Source organism: Oncorhynchus tshawytscha, linkage group LG11 (assembly GCF_018296145.1).
Source record: "Oncorhynchus tshawytscha isolate Ot180627B linkage group LG11, Otsh_v2.0, whole genome shotgun sequence".
Taxonomy (NCBI): domain Eukaryota; kingdom Metazoa; phylum Chordata; class Actinopteri; order Salmoniformes; family Salmonidae; genus Oncorhynchus; species Oncorhynchus tshawytscha.
The window spans coordinates 55,360,430-55,381,094 of record NC_056439.1 but is presented as its reverse complement, the minus strand read 5'-3'; positions in this window follow the sequence as shown (position 1 = coordinate 55,381,094).

Here is a 20,665-nt window from a genome sequence, read left to right as displayed (position 1 = left end):
TTATATCTAGAGGAGGTATAGTGGTGGGTTTATATCTAGAGGAGGTATAGTGGTGGGTTTATATCTAGATGAGGTATAGTGGTGGGTTTATATCTAGATGAGGTATAGTGGTGGGTTTATATCTAGATGAGGTATAGTGGTGGGTTTATATCTAGAGCAGGTATAGTGGTGGGTTTAAATCTAGACGAGGCATAGTGGTGGGTTTATATCTAGAGGAGGTATAGTGGTGGGTTTATATCTAGAGGAGGTATAGTGGTGGGTTTATATCTAGAGGAGGTATAGTGGTGGGTTTATATCTAGAGGAGGTATAGTGTGTTTATATCTAGAGCAGGTATAGTGGTGGGTTTATATCTAGAGTAGGTATAGTGCTGGGTTTATATCTAGAGGAGGTATAGTGGTGGTATATCTAGAGGAGGTATAGTGGGTTTATATCTAGAGGAGGTATAGTGGTGGATAGTGGGTTTATATCTAGAGGTATAGTGGTGGGTTGATATCTAGAGGTGGTATAGTGGGTTTATATCTAGAGGTGGTATGGTGGGTTTATATGTAGAGGAGGTATAGTAGTGGGTTTATATCTAGAGGAGGTATAGTGGTGGGTTTATATCTAGAGGTGGTATGGTGGGTTGATATCTAGAGGAGGTATAGTGGGTTTATATCTAGAGGAGTTATAGTGGTGGGTTTATACCCAGAGGAGGTATAGTGGTGGTATCATGGGTTTATATCTAGAGGTATAGTGGGTTGATATCTAGAGGAGGCATAGTGGTGGTATCATGGGTTTATATCTAGAGGAGGTATAGTGGTGGGTTTATATCTAGAGGAGGTATAGTGGTGGTATATCCAGAGGAGGTATAGTGGGTTTTATATCCAGAGGAGGTATAGTGGTGGTATAGTGGGTTTATATCCAGAGGAGGTATAGTGGTGGGTTTATATCCAGAGGAGGTATAGTGGTGGGTTTATATCTAGAGGAGGTATAGTGGTGGTATATCTAGAGGAGGTATAGTGGGTTTATATCTAGAGGAGGTATAGTGGTGGTATAGTGGGTTTATATCTAGAGTAGGTATAGTGGTGGTATCGTGGGTTTATATCTAGAGGAGGTATAGTGGTGGTATCGTGGGTTTATATCTAGAGGTATAGTGGTGGGTTGATATCTAGAGGAGGTATAGTGGGTTTATATCTAGAGGTGGTATGGTGGGTTGATATCTAGAGGAGGTATAGTGGGTTTATATCTAGAGGTGGTATGGTGGGTTGATATCTAGAGGAGGTATAGTGGGTTTATTTCTAGAGGTGGTATGGTGGGTTTATATCTAGAGGAAGTATAGTGGTGGGTTTATATCTAGAGGAGGTATAGTGGTGGGTTTATATCTAGAGGAGGTATAGTGTGTTTATATCTAGAGCAGGTATAGTGGTGGGTTTATATCTAGAGTAGGTATAGTGGTGGGTTTATATCTAGAGGAGGTATAGTGGTGGTATATCTAGAGGAGGTATAGTGGGTTTATATCTAGAGGAGGTATAGTGGTGGGATAGTGGGTTTATATCTAGAGGTATAGTGGTGGGTTGATATCTAGAGGTGGTATAGTGGGTTTATATCTAGAGGTGGTATGGTGGGTTTATATGTAGAGGAGGTATAGTGGTGGGTTTATATCTAGAGGAGGTATAGTGGTGGGTTTATATCTAGAGGTGGTATGGTGGGTTTATATCTAGAGGAGGTATAGTGGTGGGTTTATATCTAGAGGAGGTATAGTGGGTTTATATCTAGAGGAGGTACAGTGGGTTTATATCTAGAGGAAGTATAGTGGTGGGTTGATATCTAGAGGAGGTATATTGGTGGTGGGTTGATATCTAGAGGAGGTATAGTGGTGGGTTTATATCTAGAGGAGGTATAGTGGTGGTATAGTGGGTTTATATCTAGAGGAGGTATAGTGGTGGTATATCTAGAGGAGGTATAGTGGTGGTATATCTAGAGGAGGTATAGTGGGTTTATATCTAGAGGAGGTATAGTGGTGGTATGGTGGGTTTATATCTAGAGGAGGTATAGTGGGTTTATATCTAGAGGAGGTATAGTGGTGGTATAGTGGGTTTATATCTAGAGGAGGTATAGTGGTGGTATCGTGGGTTTATATCTAGAGGAGGTATAGTGGTGGTATCGTGGGTTTATATCTAGAGGTATAGTGGTGGGTTTATATCTAGAGGAGGTATAGTGGTGGTATAGTGGGTTTATATCTAGAGGAGGTATAGTGGGTTTATATCTAGAGGAGGTATAGTGGGTTTATATCTAGAGGAGGTATAGTGGTGGTATGGTGGGTTTATATCTAGAGAAGGTATAGTGGTGGTATGGTGGGTTTATATTGAGAGAAGGTATAGTGGTGGGTTTATATCTAGAGGAGGTATAGAGGTGGTATCGTGGGTTTATATCTAGTGGTGGTATAGTTGATTTATATCTAGAGGAGGTATAGTGGGTTTATATCTAGAGGAGGTATAGTGGTGGGTTTATATCTAGAGGAGGTATAGTGGTGGTATGGTGGGTTTATATCTAGAGGTATAGTGGTGGGTTGATATCTAGAGGAGGTATAGTGGTGGTATAGTGGGTTTATATCTAGAGGAGGTATAGTAGTGGGTTTATATCTAGAGGAGGTATAGTGGTGGGTTTATATCTAGAGGAGGTATAGTGGTGGGTTTATATCTAGATGAGGTATAGTGGTGGTTTATATCTAGATGAGGTATAGTGGTGGGTTTATATCTAGATGAGGTATAGTGGTGGGTTTATATCTAGAGCAGATATAGTGGTGGGTTTAAATCTAGACGAGGTATAGTGGTGGGTTTATATCTAGAGGAGGTATAGTGGTGGGTTTATATCTAGAGGAGGTATAGTGGTGGGTTTATATCTAGAGGAGGTATAGTGGTGGGTTTATATCTAGAGGAGGTATAGTGTGTTTATATCTAGAGCAGGTATAGTGGTGGGTTTATATCTAGAGTAGGTATAGTGGTGGGTTTATATCTAGAGGAGGTATAGTGGTGGTATATCTAGAGGAGGTATAGTGGGTTTATATCTAGAGGAGGTATAGTGGTGGGATAGTGGGTTTATATCTAGAGGTATAGTGGTGGGTTGATATCTAGAGGTGGTATAGTGGGTTTATATCTAGAGGTGGTATGGTGGGTTTATATGTAGAGGAGGTATAGTGGTGGGTTTATATCTAGAGGAGGTATAGTGGTGGGTTTATATCTAGAGGTGGTATGGTGGGTTTATATCTAGAGGAGGTATAGTGGTGGGTTTATATCTAGAGGAGGTATAGTGGGTTTATATCTAGAGGAGGTACAGTGGGTTTATATCTAGAGGAAGTATAGTGGTGGGTTGATATCTAGAGGAGGTATATTGGTGGTGGGTTGATATCTAGAGGAGGTATAGTGGTGGGTTTATATCTAGAGGAGGTATAGTGGTGGTATAGTGGGTTTATATCTAGAGGAGGTATAGTGGTGGTATATCTAGAGGAGGTATAGTGGTGGTATATCTAGAGGAGGTATAGTGGTTTATATCTAGAGGAGGTATAGTGGGTTTATATCTAGAGGAGGTATAGTGGTGGGTTTATATCTAGAGGAGGTATAGTGGTGGGTTTATATCTAGAGGAGGTATAGTGGGTTTATATCTAGAGGAGGTATAGTGGTGGTATAGTGGGTTTATATCTAGAGGAGGTATAGTGGTGGTATCGTGGGTTTATATCTAGAGGAGGTATAGTGGTGGTATCGTGGGTTTATATCTAGAGGTATAGTGGTGGGTTTATATCTAGAGGAGGTATAGTGGTGGTATAGTGGGTTTATATCTAGAGGAGGTATAGTGGGTTTATATCTAGAGAAGGTATAGTGGTGGTATGGTGGGTTTATATCGAGAGAAGGTATAGTGGTGGGTTTATATCTAGAGGAGGTATAGTGGTGGGTTTATATCTAGAGGAGGTATAGAGGTGGTATCGTGGGTTTATATCTAGTGGTGGTATAGTTGATTTATATCTAGAGGAGGTATAGTGGGTTTATATCTAGAGGAGGTATAGTGGTGGGTTTATATCTAGAGGAGGTATAGTGGTGGTATGGTGGGTTTATATCTAGAGGTATAGTGGTGGGTTGATATCTAGAGGAGGTATAGTGGTGGTATAGTGGGTTTATATCTAGAGGAGGTATAGTAGTGGGTTTATATCTAGAGGAGGTATAGTGGTGGGTTTATATCTAGAGGAGGTATAGTGGTGGGTTTATATCTAGATGAGGTATAGTGGTGGGTTTATATCTAGATGAGGTATAGTGGTGGGTTTATATCTAGATGAGGTATAGTGGTGGGTTTATATCTAGAGCAGGTATAGTGGTGGGTTTAAATCTAGACGAGGTATAGTGGTGGGTTTATATCTAGAGGAGGTATAGTGGTGGGTTTATATCTAGAGGAGGTATAGTGGTGGGTTTATATCTAGAGGAGGTATAGTGGTGGGTTTATATCTAGAGGAGGTATAGTGGTGGTATATCTAGAGGAGGTATAGTGGTGGTATAGTGGTTTATATCTAGAGGAGGTATAGTGGTGGGTTTATATCTAGAGGAGGTATAGTGGTGGTATAGTGGGTTTTATATCTAGAGGAGGTATAGTGGTGGGTTTATATCTAGAGGAGGTATATTGGGTTTATATCTAGAGGAGGTATAGTGGGTTTATATCTAGAGGAGGTATAGTGGTGGTATAGTGGGTTTATATCTAGAGGAGGTATAGTGGTGGTATAGTGGGTTTATATCTAGAGGAGGTATAGTGGTGGGTTTATATCTAGAGGAGGTATAGTGGGTTTATATCTAGAGGAGGTATAGTGGTGGGTTTATATCTAGAGGAGGTATAGTGGGTTTATATCTAGAGGAGGTATAGTGGTGGTATCGTGGGTTTATATCTAGAGGAGGTATAGTGGGTTTATATCTAGAGGTGGTATGGTGGGGGCTGATATCTAGAGGAGGTATAGTGGGTTTATATCTAGAGGTGGTATGGTGGGTTGATATCTAGAGGAGGTATAGTGGGTTTATTTCTAGAGGTGGTATGGTGGGTTTATATCTAGAGGAGGTATAGTGGTGGTATATCTAGAGGAGGTATAGTGGTGGGTTTATATCTAGAGGAGGTATAGTGGTGGTATATCTAGAGGAGGTATAGTGGGTTTATATCTAGAGGAGGTATAGAGGTGGGTTTATATCTAGAGGAGGTATAGTGGGTTTATATCTAGAGGAGGTATAGTGGTGGTATAGTGGGTTTATATCTAGAGGAGGTATAGTGGTGGTATCGTGGGTTTATATCTAGAGGAGGTATAGTGGTGGTATCGTGGGTTTATATCTAGAGGTATAGTGGTGGGTTTATATCTAGAGGAGGTATAGTGTGGTATAGTGGGTTTATATCTAGAGAAGGTATAGTGGGTTTATATCGAGAGAAGGTATAGTGGTGGGTTTATATCTAGAGGAGGTATAGTGGTGGGTTTATATCTAGAGGAGGTATAGAGGTGGTATCGTGGGTTTATATTGAGAGAAGGTATAGTGGTGGGTTTATATCTAGAGGAGGTATAGAGGTGGTATCGTGGGTTTATATCTAGTGGTGGTATAGTTGATTTATATCTAGAGGAGGTATAGTGGGTTTATATCTAGAGGAGGTATAGTGGTGGGTTTATATCTAGAGGAGGTATAGTGGTGGTATGGTGGGTTTATATCTAGAGGTATAGTGGTGGGTTGATATCTAGAGGAGGTATAGTGGTGGTATAGTGGGTTTATATCTAGAGGAGGTATAGTAGTGGGTTTATATCTAGAGGAGGTATAGTGGTGGGTTTATATCTAGAGGAGGTATAGTGGTGGGTTTATATCTAGATGAGGTATAGTGGTGGGTTTATATCTAGATGAGGTATAGTGGTGGGTTTATATCTAGATGAGGTATAGTGGTGGGTTTATATCTAGATGAGGTATAGTGGTGGGTTTATATCTAGAGCAGGTATAGTGGTGGGTTTATATCTAGAGGAGGTATAGTGGTGGTATCGTGGGTTTATATCTAGAGGAGGTATAGTGGTGGGTTTATATCTAGAGGAGGTATAGTGGTGGGTTTATATCTAGAGGTATAGTGGTGGGTTTATATCTAGAGGAGGTATAGTGGTGGTTTGATATCTAGAGGAGGTATAGTGGTGGTATAGTGGGTTTATATCTAGAGGAGGTATAGTGGTGGGTTTATATCTAGAGGAGGTATAGTGGTGGTATGGTGGGTTTATATCTAGAGGAGGTATATTGGTGGGTTTATATCTAGAGGAGGTATAGTGGGTTGATATCTAGAGGAGGTATAGTAGTGGGTTTATATCTAGAGGAGGTATAGTGGTGGTATAGTGGGTTTATATCTAGAGGAGGTATAGGTATGGTGGTATAGTGGGTTTATATCTAGAGGAGGTATAGTGGTGGGTTTATATCTAGAGGAGGTATAGTGGGTTTATATCTAGAGGAGGTATAGTGGTGGTATAGTGGGTTTATATCTAGAGTAGGTATAGTGGTGGTATCGTGGGTTTATATCTAGAGGAGGTATAGTGGGTTTATATCTAGAGGTGGTATGGTGGGTTGATATCTAGAGGAGGTATAGTGGGTTTATATCTAGAGGTGGTATGGTGGGTTGATATCTAGAGGAGGTATAGTGGGTTTATTTCTAGAGGTGGTATGGTGGGTTTATATCTAGAGGAGGTATAGTGGTGGGTTTATATCTAGAGGAGGTATAGTGGTGGGTTTATATCTAGAGGAGGTATAGTGGTGGGTTTTTATATCTAGAGGAGGTATAGTGGTGGTATATCTAGAGGAGGTATAGTGGGTTTATATCTAGAGGAGGTATAGTGGTGGGATAGTGGGTTTATATCTAGAGGAGGTATAGTGGTGGTATCGTGGGTTTATATCTAGAGGTATAGTGGTGGGTTGATATCTAGAGGAGGTATAGTGGGTTTATATTTAGAGGTGGTATGGTGGGTTTATATGTAGAGGAGGTATAGTGGTGGGTTTATATCTAGAGGAGGTATAGTGGTGGGTTTATATCTAGAGGAGGTACAGTGGGTTTATATCTAGAGGAGGTATAGTGGTGGGTTTATATCTAGAGGAAGTATAGTGGTGGGTTGATATCTAGAGGAGGTATATTGGTGGTGGGTTGATATCTAGAGGAGGTATAGTGGTGGGTTTATATCTAGAGGAGGTATAGTGGTGCGTTTATATCTAGAGGAGGTATAGTGGTGGTATATCTAGAGGAGGTATAGTGGTGGTATATCTAGAGGAGGTATAGTGGGTTTATATCTAGAGGAGGTATAGTGGTGGTATAGTGGGTTTATATCTAGAGGAGGTATAGTGGTGGTATCGTGGGTTTATATCTAGAGGAGGTATAGTGGTGGTATCGTGGGTTTATATCTAGAGGTATAGTGGTGGGTTGATATCTAGAGGAGGTATAGTGGGTTTATATCTAGAGGTGGTATAGTGGGTTTATATCTAGAGGAGGTATAGTGGTGGTATCATGGGTTTATATCTAGAGGTGGTATAGTGGGTTTATATCTAGAGGAGGTATATTGGTGGTGGGTTGATATCTAGAGGAGGTATAGTAGTGGGTTTATATCTAGAGGAGGTATAGTGGTGGGTTTATATCTAGAGGAGGTATAGTGGTGGGTTTATATCTAGATGAGGTATAGTGGTGGGTTTATATCTAGATGAGGTATAGTGGTGGGTTTATATCTAGATGAGGTATAGTGGTGGGTTTATATCTAGATGAGGTATAGTGGTGGGTTTATATCTAGAGCAGGTATAGTGGTGGGTTTAAATCTAGACGAGGTATAGTGGTGGTTTTATATCTAGAGGAGGTATAGTGGTGGGTTTATATCTAGAAGAGGTATAGTGGTGGGTTTATATCTAGAGGAGGTATAGTGGTGGGTTTATATCTAGAGGAGGTATAGTGGTGGTATATCTAGAGGAGGTATAGTGGGTTTATATCTAGAGGAGGTATAGTGGTGGTATAGTGGGTTTATATCTAGAGGAGGTATAGTGGTGGGTTTATATCTAGAGGAGGTATAGTGGTGGTATAGTGGGTTTATATCTAGAGGAGGTATAGTGGTGGGTTTATATCTAGAGGAGGTATATTGGGTTTATATCTAGAGGAGGTATAGTGGGTTTATATCTAGAGGAGGTATAGTGGTGGTATTTTTATATCTAGAGGAGGTATAGTTGGGTTTATATCTAGAGGAGGTATAGTGGGTTTATATCTAGAGGAGGTATAGTGGTGGTATAGTGGGTTTATATCTAGAGGAGGTATAGTGGTGGTATAGTGGGTTTATATCTAGAGGAGGTATAGTGGTGGGTTTATATCTAGAGGAGGTATAGTGGGTTTATATCTAGAGGAGGTATAGTGGTGGGTTTATATCTAGAGGAGGTATAGTGGGTTTATATCTAGAGGAGGTATAGTGGTGGTATCGTGGGTTTATATCTAGAGGAGGTATAGTGGGTTTATATCTAGAGGTGGTATGGTGGGTTGATATCTAGAGGAGGTATAGTGGGTTTTTATATCTAGAGGTGGTATGGTGGGTTGATATCTAGAGGAGGTATAGTGGGTTTATTTCTAGAGGTGGTATGGTGGGTTTATATCTAGAGGAGGTATAGTGGTGGGTTTATATCTAGAGGAGGTATAGTGGTGGGTTTATATCTAGAGGAGGTATAGTGGTGGGTTTATATCTAGAGGAGGTATAGTGGTGGTATAGTGGGTTTATATCTAGAGGAGGTATAGTGGTGGGTTTATATCTAGAGGAGGTATATTGGTGGTGGGTTGATATCTAGAAGAGTATAGTGGGTTTATATCTAGAGGAGGTATAGTGGGTTTATATCTAGAGGAGGTATAGTGGTGGTGGGTTGATATCTAGAGGAGGTATGGTGGGTTTATATCTATAGGAGGTATAGTGGGTTTATATCTAGAGGAAGTATAGTGGTGGGTTTAAATCTAGAGGAGGTATAGTGGGTTTATATCTAGAGGAGGTATAGTGGTGGGATAGTGGGTTTATATGTAGAGGAGGTATAGTGGTGGTATCGTGGGTTTATATCTAGAGGTATAGTGGTGGGTTTATATCTAGAGGAGGTATAGTGGTGGTATATCTAGAGGAGGTACAGTGGGTTGATATCTAGAGGAGGTATAGTGGTGGTGGGTTTATATCTAGAAGAGTATAGTGGGTTTATATCTAGAGGTGGTATGGTTTTATATCTCGAGGAGGTATAGTGGTGGGTTTATATCTAGAGGAGGTACAGTGGGTTTATATCTAGAGGAGGTACAGTGGGTTTATATCTAGAGGAAGTATAGTGGTGGGTTGATATCTAGAGGAGGTATATTGGTGGTGGGTTGATATCTAGAGGAGGTATATTGGTGGTGGGTTGATATCTAGAGGAGGTATAGTGGTGGGTTTATATCTAGAGGAGGTATAGTGGTGGTATATCTAGAGGAGGTATAGTGGTGGTATATCTAGAGGAGGTATAGTGGGTTTATATCTAGAGGAGGTATAGTGGTGGTATAGTGGGTTTATATCTAGAGGAGGTATAGTGGTGGTATCGTGGGTTTATATCTAGAGGAGGTATAGTGGTGGTATCGTGGGTTTATATCTAGAGGTATAGTGGTGGGTTGATATCTAGAGGAGGTATAGTGGGTTTATATCTAGAGGTGGTATAGTGGGTTTATATCTAGAGGAGGTATAGTGGTGGTATCATGGGTTTATATCTAGAGGGTGGTATAGTGGGTTTATATCTAGAGGAGTATATTGGTGGTGGGTTGATATCTAGAGGAGGTATAGTAGTGGGTTTATATCTAGAGGAGGTATAGTGGTGGGTTTATATCTAGAGGAGGTATAGTGGTGGGTTTATATCTAGATGAGGTATAGTGGTGGGTTTATATCTAGATGAGGTATAGTGGTGGGTTTATATCTAGATGAGGTATAGTGGTGGGTTTATATCTAGATGAGGTATAGTGGTGGGTTTATATCTAGAGCAGGTATAGTGGTGGGTTTAAATCTAGACGAGGTATAGTGGTGGTTTATATCTAGAGGAGGTATAGTGGTGGGTTTATATCTAGAAGAGGTATAGTGGTGGGTTTATATCTAGAGGAGGTATAGTGGTGGGTTTATATCTAGAGGAGGTATAGTGGTGGTATATCTAGAGGAGGTATAGTGGGTTTATATCTAGAGGAGGTATAGTGGTGGTATAGTGGGTTTATATCTAGAGGAGGTATAGTGGTGGGTTTATATCTAGAGGAGGTATAGTGGTGGTATAGTGGGTTTATATCTAGAGGAGGTATAGTGGTGGGTTTATATCTAGAGGAGGTATATTGGGTTTATATCTAGAGGAGGTATAGTGGGGGTATATCTAGAGGAGGTATAGTGGTGGTATAGTGGGTTTATATCTAGAGGAGGTATAGAGGTGGGTTTATATCTAGAGGAGGTATAGTGGGTTTATATCTAGAGGAGGTATAGTGGTGGTATAGTGGGTTTATATCTAGAGGAGGTATAGTGGTGGTATCGTGGGTTTATATCTAGAGGAGGTATAGTGGTGGGTTTATATCTAGAGGAGGTATATTGGTGGTGGGTTGATATCTAGAAGAGTATAGTGGGTTTATATCTAGAGGAGGTATAGTGGGTTTATATCTAGAGGAGGTATAGTGGTGGTGGGTTGATATCTAGAGGAGGTATGGTGGGTTTATATCTAGAGGTGGTATGGTGGGTTGATATCTAGAGGAGGTATAGTGGGTTTATATCTAGAGGTGGTATGGTGGGTTGATATCTAGAGGAGGTATAGTGGGTTTATTTCTAGAGGTGGTATGGTGGGTTTATATCTAGAGGAGGTATAGTGGTGGGTTTATATCTAGAGGAGGTATAGTGGTGGGTTTATATCTAGAGGAGGTATAGTGGTGGGTTTATATCTAGAGGAGGTATAGTGGTGGTATATCTAGAGGAGGTACAGTGGGTTGATATCTAGAGGAGGTATAGTGGTGGGTTTATATCTAGAGGAGGTATATTGGTGGTGGGTTGATATCTAGAAGAGTATAGTGGTTTATATCTAGAGGTGGTATGGTGGGTTTATATCTAGAGGAGGTATAGTGGTGGGTTTATATCTAGAGGAGGTACAGTGGGTTTATATCTAGAGGAGGTACAGTGGGTTTATATCTAGAGGAAGTATAGTGGTGGGTTGATATCTAGAGGAGGTATATTGGTGGTGGGTTGATATCTAGAGGAGGTATATTGGTGGTGGGTTGATATCTAGAGGAGGTATAGTGGTGGGTTTATATCTAGAGGAGGTATAGTGGTGGTATATCTAGAGGAGGTATAGTGGTGGTATATCTAGAGGAGGTATAGTGGGTTTATATCTAGAGGAGGTATAGTGGTGGTATAGTGGGTTTATATCTAGAGGAGGTATAGTGGTGGTATCGTGGGTTTATATCTAGAGGAGGTATAGTGGTGGTATCGTGGGTTTATATCTAGAGGTATAGTGGTGGGTTGATATCTAGAGGAGGTATAGTGGTTTATATCTAGAGGTGGTATAGTGGGTTTATATCTAGAGGAGGTATAGTGGTGGTATCATGGGTTTATATCTAGAGGTGGTATAGTGGGTTTATATCTAGAGGAGGTATATTGGTGGTGGGTTGATATCTAGAGGAGGTATAGTGGTGGGTTTATATCTAGAGGAGGTATAGTGGTGGGTTTATATCTAGAGGAGGTATAGTGGTGGGTTTATATCTAGATGAGGTATAGTGGTGGTATATCTAGAGGAGGTATAGTGGTGGTATATCTAGAGGAGGTATAGTGGGTTTATATCTAGAGGAGGTATAGTGGTGGTATAGTGGGTTTATATCTAGAGGAGGTATAGTGGTGGTATCGTGGGTTTATATCTAGAGGAGGTATAGTGGTGGTATTTTATATCTAGAGGTATAGTGGTGGGTTGATATCTAGAGGAGGTATAGTGGGTTTATATCTAGAGGTGGTATAGTGGGTTTATATCTAGAGGAGGTATAGTGGTGGTATCATGGGTTTATATCTAGAGGTGGTATAGTGGGTTTATATCTAGATGAGGTATAGTGGTGGGTTTATATCTAGATGAGGTATAGTGGTGGGTTTATATCTAGATGAGGTATAGTGGTGGGTTTATATCTAGATGAGGTATAGTGGTGGGTTTATATCTAGAGCAGGTATAGTGGTGGGTTTATATCTAGATGAGGTATAGTGGTGGGTTTATATCTAGAGCAGGTATAGTGGTGGGTTTATATCTAGAGCAGGTATAGTGGTGGGTTTAAATCTAGACGAGGTATAGTGGTGGTTTTATATCTAGAGGAGGTATAGTGGTGGTATATCTAGAGGAGGTATAGTGGGTTTATATCTAGAGGAGGTATAGTGGTGGTATAGTGGGTTTATATCTAGAGGAGGTATAGTGGTGGGTTTATATCTAGAGGAGGTATAGTGGTGGTATAGTGGGTTTATATCTAGAGGAGGTATAGTGGTGGGTTTATATCTAGAGGAGGTATATTGGGTTTATATCTAGAGGAGGTATAGTGGGTTTATATCTAGAGGAGGTATAGTGGTTTATATCTAGAGGAGGTATAGTGGTGGTATAGTGGGTTTATATCTAGAGGAGGTATAGTGGTGGTATAGTGGGTTTATATCTAGAGGAGGTATAGTGGTGGGTTTATATCTAGAGGAGGTATAGTGGGTTTTATATCTAGAGGAGGTATAGTGGTGGGTTTATATCTAGAGGAGGTATAGTGGGTTTATATCTAGAGGAGGTATAGTGGTGGTATCGTGGGTTTATATCTAGAGGAGGTATAGTATAGTGGTTTATATCTAGAGGTGGTATGGTGGGTTGATATCTAGAGGAGGTATAGTGGGTTTATTTCTAGAGGTGGTATGGTGGGTTTATATCTAGAGGAGGTATAGTGGTGGGTTTATATCTAGAGGAGGTATAGTGGTGGGTTTATATCTAGAGGAGGTATAGTGGTGGTTTATATCTAGAGGAGGTACAGTGGGTTGATATCTAGAGGAGGTATAGTGGTGGGTTTATATCTAGAGGAGGTATATTGGTGGTGGGTTGATATCTAGAAGAGTATAGTGGGTTTATATCTAGAGCAGGTATAGTGGTGGGTTTATATCTAGAGGAGGTATAGTGGTGGGTTTATATCTAGAGGAGGTATAGTGGTGGGTTTATATCTAGAGGAGGTATAGTGGTGGTATATCTAGAGGAGGTATAGTGGGTTTATATCTAGAGGAGGTATAGTGGTGGGATAGTGGGTTTATATGTAGAGGAGGTATAGTGGTGGTATCGTGGGTTTATATCTAGAGGTATAGTGGTGGGTTGATATCTAGAGGAGGTATAGTGGGTTTATATCTAGAGGTGGTATGGTGGGTTTATATCTAGAGGAGGTATAGTGGTGGGTTTATATCTAGAGGAGGTACAGTGGGTTTATATCTAGAGGAGGTACAGTGGGTTTATATCTAGAGGAAGTATAGTGGTGGGTTGATATCTAGAGGAGGTATATTGGTGGTGGGTTGATATCCAGAGGAGGTATATTGGTGGTGGGTTGATATCTAGAGGAGGTATAGTGGTGGGTTTATATCTAGAGGAGGTATAGTGGTGGTATATCTAGAGGAGGTATAGTGGTGGTATATCTAGAGGAGGTATAGTGGTGGTATATCTAGAGGAGGTATAGTGGGTTTATATCTAGAGGAGGTATAGTGGTGGTATAGTGGGTTTATATCTAGAGGAGGTATAGTGGTGGTATCGTGGGTTTATATCTAGAGGAGGTATAGTGGTGGTATCGTGGGTTTATATCTAGAGGTATAGTGGTGGGTTGATATCTAGAGGAGGTATAGTGGGTTTATATCTAGAGGTGGTATAGTGGGTTTATATCTAGAGGAGGTATAGTGGTGGTATCATGGGTTTATATCTAGAGGTGGTATAGTGGGTTTATATCTAGAGGAGGTATAGTGGTGGGTTTATATCTAGAGGAGGTATAGTGGTGGGTTTATATCTAGAGGAGGTATAGTGGTGGGTTTATATCTAGATGAGGTATAGTGGTGGGTTTATATCTAGATGAGGTATAGTGGTGGGTTTATATCTAGATGAGGTATAGTGGTGGGTTTATATCTAGAGCAGGTATAGTGGTGGGTTTATATCTAGAGCAGGTATAGTGGTGGGTTTAAATCTAGACGAGGTATAGTGGTGGTTTTATATCTAGAGGAGGTATAGTGGTGGTATATCTAGAGGAGGTATAGTGGTGGGTTTATATCTAGAGGAGGTATAGTGGTGGGTTTATATCTAGAGGAGGTATAGTGGTGTATATCTAGAGGAGGTATAGTGGGTTTATATCTAGAGGAGGTATAGTGGTGGTATAGTGGGTTTATATCTAGAGGAGGTATAGTGGTGGGTTTATATCTAGAGGAGGTATAGTGGTGGTATAGTGGGTTTATATCTAGAGGAGGTATAGTGGTGGGTTTATATCTAGAGGAGGTATATTGGGTTTATATCTAGAGGAGGTATAGTGGGTTTATATCTAGAGGAGGTATAGTGGGTTTATATCTAGAGGAGGTATAGTGGTGGTATAGTTTTATATCTAGAGGAGGTATAGTGGTGGTATAGTGGGTTTATATCTAGAGGAGGTATAGTGGTGGGTTTATATCTAGAGGAGGTATAGTGGGTTTCTATCTAGAGGAGGTATAGTGGTGGGTTTATATCTAGAGGAGGTATAGTGGGTTTATATCTAGAGGAGGTATAGTGGTGGTATCGTGGTTTATATCTAGAGGAGGTATAGTGGGTTTATATCTAGAGGTGGTATGGTGGGTTGATATCTAGAGGAGGTATAGTGGGTTTATATCTAGAGGTGGTATGGTGGGTTGATATCTAGAGGAGGTATAGTGGGTTTATTTCTAGAGGTGGTATGGTGGGTTTATATCTAGAGGAGGTATAGTGGTGGGTTTATATCTAGAGGAGGTATAGTGGTGGGTTTATATCTAGAGGAGGTATAGTGGTGGTATATCTAGAGGAGGTATAGTGGGTTTATATCTAGAGGAGGTACAGTGGGTTGATATCTAGAGGAGGTATAGTGGTGGGTTTATATCTAGAGGAGGTATATTGGTGGTGGGTTGATATCTAGAAGAGTATAGTGGGTTTATATCTAGAGGAGGTATAGTGGGTTTATATCTAGAGGAGGTATAGTGGTGGTGGGTTTATATCTAGAGGAGGTATAGTGGTGGGTTTATATCTAGAGGAGGTATAGTGGTGGTATATCTAGAGGAGGTATAGTGGGTTTATATCTAGAGGAGGTATAGTGGGTTTATATCTAGAGGAGGTATAGTGGTGGGATAGTGGGTTTATATCTAGAGGAGGTATAGTGGTGGTATCGTGGGTTTATATCTAGAGGTATAGTGGTGGGTTGATATCTAGAGGAGGTATAGTGGGTTTATATCTAGAGGTGGTATGGTGGGTTTATATCTAGAGGAGGTATAGTGGTGGGTTTATATCTAGAGGAGGTACAGTGGGTTTATATCTAGAGGAGGTACAGTGGGTTTATATCTAGAGGAAGTATAGTGGTGGGTTGATATCTAGAGGAGGTATATTGGTGGTGGGTTGATATCCAGAGGAGGTATATTGGTGGTGGGTTGATATCTAGAGGAGGTATAGTGGTGGGTTTATATCTAGAGGAGGTATAGTGGTGGGTTTATATCTAGAGGAGGTATAGTGGTGGTATATCTAGAGGAGGTATAGTGGTGGTATATCTAGAGGAGGTATAGTGGGTTTATATCTAGAGGAGGTATAGTGGTGGTATACTGGGTTTATATCTAGAGGAGGTATAGTGGTGGTATCGTGGGTTTATATCTAGAGGAGGTATAGTGGTGGTATCGTGGGTTTATATCTAGAGGTATAGTGGTGGGTTGATATCTAGAGGAGGTATAGTGGGTTTATATCTAGAGGTGGTATAGTGGGTTTATATCTAGAGGAGGTATAGTGGTGGTATCATGGGTTTATATCTAGAGGTGGTATAGTGGGTTTATATCTAGAGGAGGTATAGTGGTGGGTTTATATCTAGAGGAGGTATAGTGGTGGGTTTATATCTAGAGGAGGTATAGTGGTGGTATATCTAGAGGAGGTATAGTGGTGGGTTTATATCTAGAGGAGGTATAGTGGTGGTATATCTAGAGGAGGTATAGTGGTGGTATATCTAGAGGAGGTATAGTGGGTTTATATCTAGAGGAGGTATAGAGGTGGGTTTATATCTAGAGGAGGTATAGTGGTGGTATCGTGGGTTTATATCTAGAGGAGGTATAGTGGTGGTATCGTGGGTTTATATCTAGAGGTATAGTGGTGGGTTGATATCTAGAGGAGGTATAGTGGGTTTATATCTAGAGGTGGTATAGTGGGTTTATATCTAGAGGAGGTATAGTGGTGGTATCATGGGTTTATATCTAGAGGTGGTATAGTGGGTTTATATCTAGATGAGGTATAGTGGTGGGTTTATATCTAGATGAGGTATAGTGGTGGGTTTATATCTAGATGAGGTATAGTGGTGGGTTTATATCTAGATGAGGTATAGTGGTGGGTTTATATCTAGAGCAGGTATAGTGGTGGGTTTAAATCTAGACGAGGTATAGTGGTGGTTTTTATATCTAGAGGAGGTATAGTGGTGGGTTTATATCTAGAGGAGGTATAGTGGTGGGTTTATATCTAGAGGAGGTATAGTGGTGGTATATCTAGAGGAGGTATAGTGGGTTTATATCTAGAGGAGGTATAGTGGTGGTATAGTGGGTTTATATCTAGAGGAGGTATAGTGGTGGGTTTATATCTAGAGGAGGTATAGTGGTGGTATGGTGGGTTTATATCTAGAGGAGGTATAGTGGTGGTATATCTAGAGGAGGTATATTGGGTTTATATCTAGAGGAGGTATAGTGGGTTTATATCTAGAGGAGGTATAGTGGGTTTATATCTAGAGGAGGTATAGTGGTGGTATAGTGGGTTTATATCTAGAGGTATAGTGGTGGTATAGTGGGTTTATATCTAGAGGAGGTATAGTGGTGGGTTTATATCTAGAGGAGGTATAGTGGGTTTATATCTAGAGGAGGTATAGTGGTGGGTTTATATCTAGAGGAGGTATAGTGGGTTTATATCTAGAGGAGGTATAGTGGTGGTATCGTGGTTTATATCTAGAGGAGGTATAGTGGGTTTATTTCTAGAGGTGGTATGGTGGGTTTATATCTAGAGGAGGTATAGTGGTGGGTTTATATCTAGAGGAGGTATAGTGGTGGGTTTATATCTAGAGGAGGTATAGTGGTGGTATATCTAGAGGAGGTACAGTGGGTTGATATCTAGAGGAGGTATAGTGGTGGGTTTATATCTAGAGGAGGTATATTGGTGGTGGGTTGATATCTAGAAGAGTATAGTGGGTTTATATCTAGAGGAGGTATAGTGGGTTTATATCTAGAGCAGGTATAGTGGTGGGTTTATATCTAGAGGAGGTATAGTGGTGGGTTTATATCTAGAGGAGGTATAGTGGTGGTATATCTAGAGGAGGTATAGTGGGTTTATATCTAGAGGAGGTATAGTGGTGGGATAGTGGGTTTATATCTAGAGGAGGTATAGTGGGTTTATATCTAGAGGTGGTATGGTGGGTTTATATCTAGAGGAGGTATAGTGGTGGGTTTATATCTAGAGGAGGTACAGTGGGTTTATATCTAGAGGAGGTACAGTGGGTTTATATCTAGAGGAAGTATAGTGGTGGGTTGATATCTAGAGGAGGTATATTGGTGGTGGGTTGATATCTAGAGGAGGTATATTGGTGGTGGGTTGATATCTAGAGGAGGTATAGTGGTGGGTTTATATCTAGAGGAGGTATAGTGGTGGTATATCTAGAGGAGGTATAGTGGTGGTATATCTAGAGGAGGTATAGTGGTGGTATATCTAGAGGAGGTATAGTGGGTTTATATCTAGAGGAGGTATAGTGGTGGTATAGTGGGTTTATATCTAGAGGAGGTATAGTGGTGGTATCGTGGGTTTATATCTAGAGGAGGTATAGTGGTGGTATCGTGGGTTTATATCTAGAGGTATAGTGGTGGGTTGATATCTAGAGGAGGTATAGTGGGTTTATATCTAGAGGTGGTATAGTGGGTTTATATCTAGAGGAGGTATAGTGGTGGTATCATGGGTTTATATCTAGAGGAGGTATAGTGGGTTTATATCTAGAGGAGGTATATTGGTGGTGGGTTTATATCTAGAGGAGGTATAGTGGTGGGTTTATATCTAGAGGAGGTATAGTGGTGGGTTTATATCTAGAGGAGGTATAGTGGTGGGTTTATATCTAGAGGAGGTATAGTGGTGGTTATCTAGAGGAGGTATAGTGGTGGTATATCTAGAGGAGGTATAGTGGGGGTTTATATCTAGAGGAGGTATAGTGGTGGTATAGTTTTATATCTAGAGGAGGTATAGTGGTGTTTTATATCTAGAGGAGGTATAGTGGTGGTTTATATCTAGTTTAGTGGTGGTATATCTAGAGGAGTGTATATCTAGAGGAGGTATGTGTGGTTTATATCTAGAGGAGGTATAGTGGTTTATATCTAGAGGAGGTATAGTCTAGAGGAGGTATAGTGGTTTATATCTAGAGGAGGTATTTATATATCTAGAGGAGGTATAGTGGTGGGTTTATAGTGGGTTTATATCTAGAGGAGGTATAGTGGGTTTATATCTAGAGGAGGTATAGTGGTGGGTTTATATCTAGAGGAGGTATAGTGGTTTATATCTAGAGTATAGTGGGTTTATATCTAGAGGAGGTGGTGGGTTTATATCATAGTGGTTTATATCTAGAGTATAGTGGTGGGTTTATATCGTGGGTTTATATCTAGAGGAGGTATAGTGGTGGGTTTATATCTAGAGGAGGTATAGTGGTGGGTTTATATCTAGGTGGGTTTATATCTAGAGGAGGTATAGTGGGTTTATATCTAGAGGAGGTATAGTGGTGGGTTTATATCTAGAGGAGGTATAGTGGGTTTATATCTAGAGGAGGTATAGTGGTGGGAGGAGGTTTATATCTTATATCTAGAGGAGGTATAGTGGGTTTATATCTAGAGGAGGTATAGTGGTTTTATATCTAGAGGAGGTATAGTGGTGGGTTTAAATCTAGAGGAGGTATAGTGGTGGGTTTATATCTAGAGGAGGTATAGTGGTGGGTTTATATCTAGAGGAGGTATAGTGGTGGGTTTATATCTAGAGGAGGTATAGTGGTGGGTTTAAATCTAGAGGAGGTATAGTGGTGGGTTTATATCTAGAGGAGGTATAGTGGTTTTTATATCTAGAGGAGGTATAGTGGTGGGTTTTATATCTAGAGGAGGTATAGTGGTGGGTTTAAATCTAGAGGAGGTATAGTGGGTTTAAATCTAGAGGAGGTATAGTGGTGGGTTTATATCTAGAGGAGGTATAGTGGTGGGTTTAAATCTAGAGGAGGTGGGTTTATATCTAGTGGTATAGTGGTGGGTTTATATCTAGAGGAGGTATAGTGGTGGGTTTATATCTAGAGGAGGTATAGTGGTGGGTTTATATCTAGAGGAGGTATAGTGGGAGGTTTGGGTTTATATCTAGAGGAGGTATAGTGGTGGGTTTATATCTAGAGGAGGTAAATCTAGAGGAGGTATAGTGGTTTAAATCTAGGGTTTAAATCTAGAGGAGGTATAGTGGTGGGTTTAAATCTAGAGGAGGTATAGTGGGTTTATATCTAGAGGAGGTATAGTGGTGGGTTTATATCTAGAGGAGGTATAGTGGGTTTATATCTAGAGGAGGTATAGTGGGTTTTAAATCTAGAGGAGGTATAGTGGTGGGTTTAAATCTAGAGGAGGTATAGTGGTGGGTTTAAATCTAGATATCTAGAGGAGGTATAGTGGTGGGTTTATTTATATCTAGAGGAGGTATGGTGGGTTTATATCTAGAGGAGGTATAGTGGTGGGTTTATATCTAGAGGAGGTATGGGGTGGGTTTATATCTAGAGGAGGTATAGTTTATATCTAGAGGAGGTATAGTGGTTTTAAATCTAGAGGAGGTATAGTGGTGGGTTTAAATCTAGAGGAGGTATAGTGGTGGGTTTAAATCTAGAGGAGGTATAGTGGTGGGTTTATATCTAGAGGAGGTATAGTGGTGGGTTTAAATCTAGAGGAGGTATAGTGGTGGGTTTAAATCTAGAGGAGGTATAGTGGTGGGTTTAAATCTAGAGGAGAGGAGGTATAGTGGTGGGTTTATATCTAGAGGAGGTATAGTGGTGGGTTTATATCTAGAGGAGTGGTATAGTGGGTTTATATCTAGAGGTTATATGGGTTTATATCTAGAGGAGGTATAGTGGTGGGTTTAAATCTAGAGGAGGTATAGTGGGTTGGGTTTATTTATCTAGAGGAGGTATGGTATAGTGGGTTTTATATCTAGAGGAGGTATGGTGGGTTTATAGTGGGTTTTATATCTAGAGGAGGTATAGTGGTGGGTTTAAATCTAGAGGAGGTATAGTGGTGGGTTTATATCTAGAGGAGGTATAGTGGTGGGTTTATATCTAGAGGAGGTATAGTGGTGGGTTTAAATATCTAGAGGAGGTATAGTGGTGGGTTTATATCTAGAGGAGGTATAGTGGTGGGTTTAT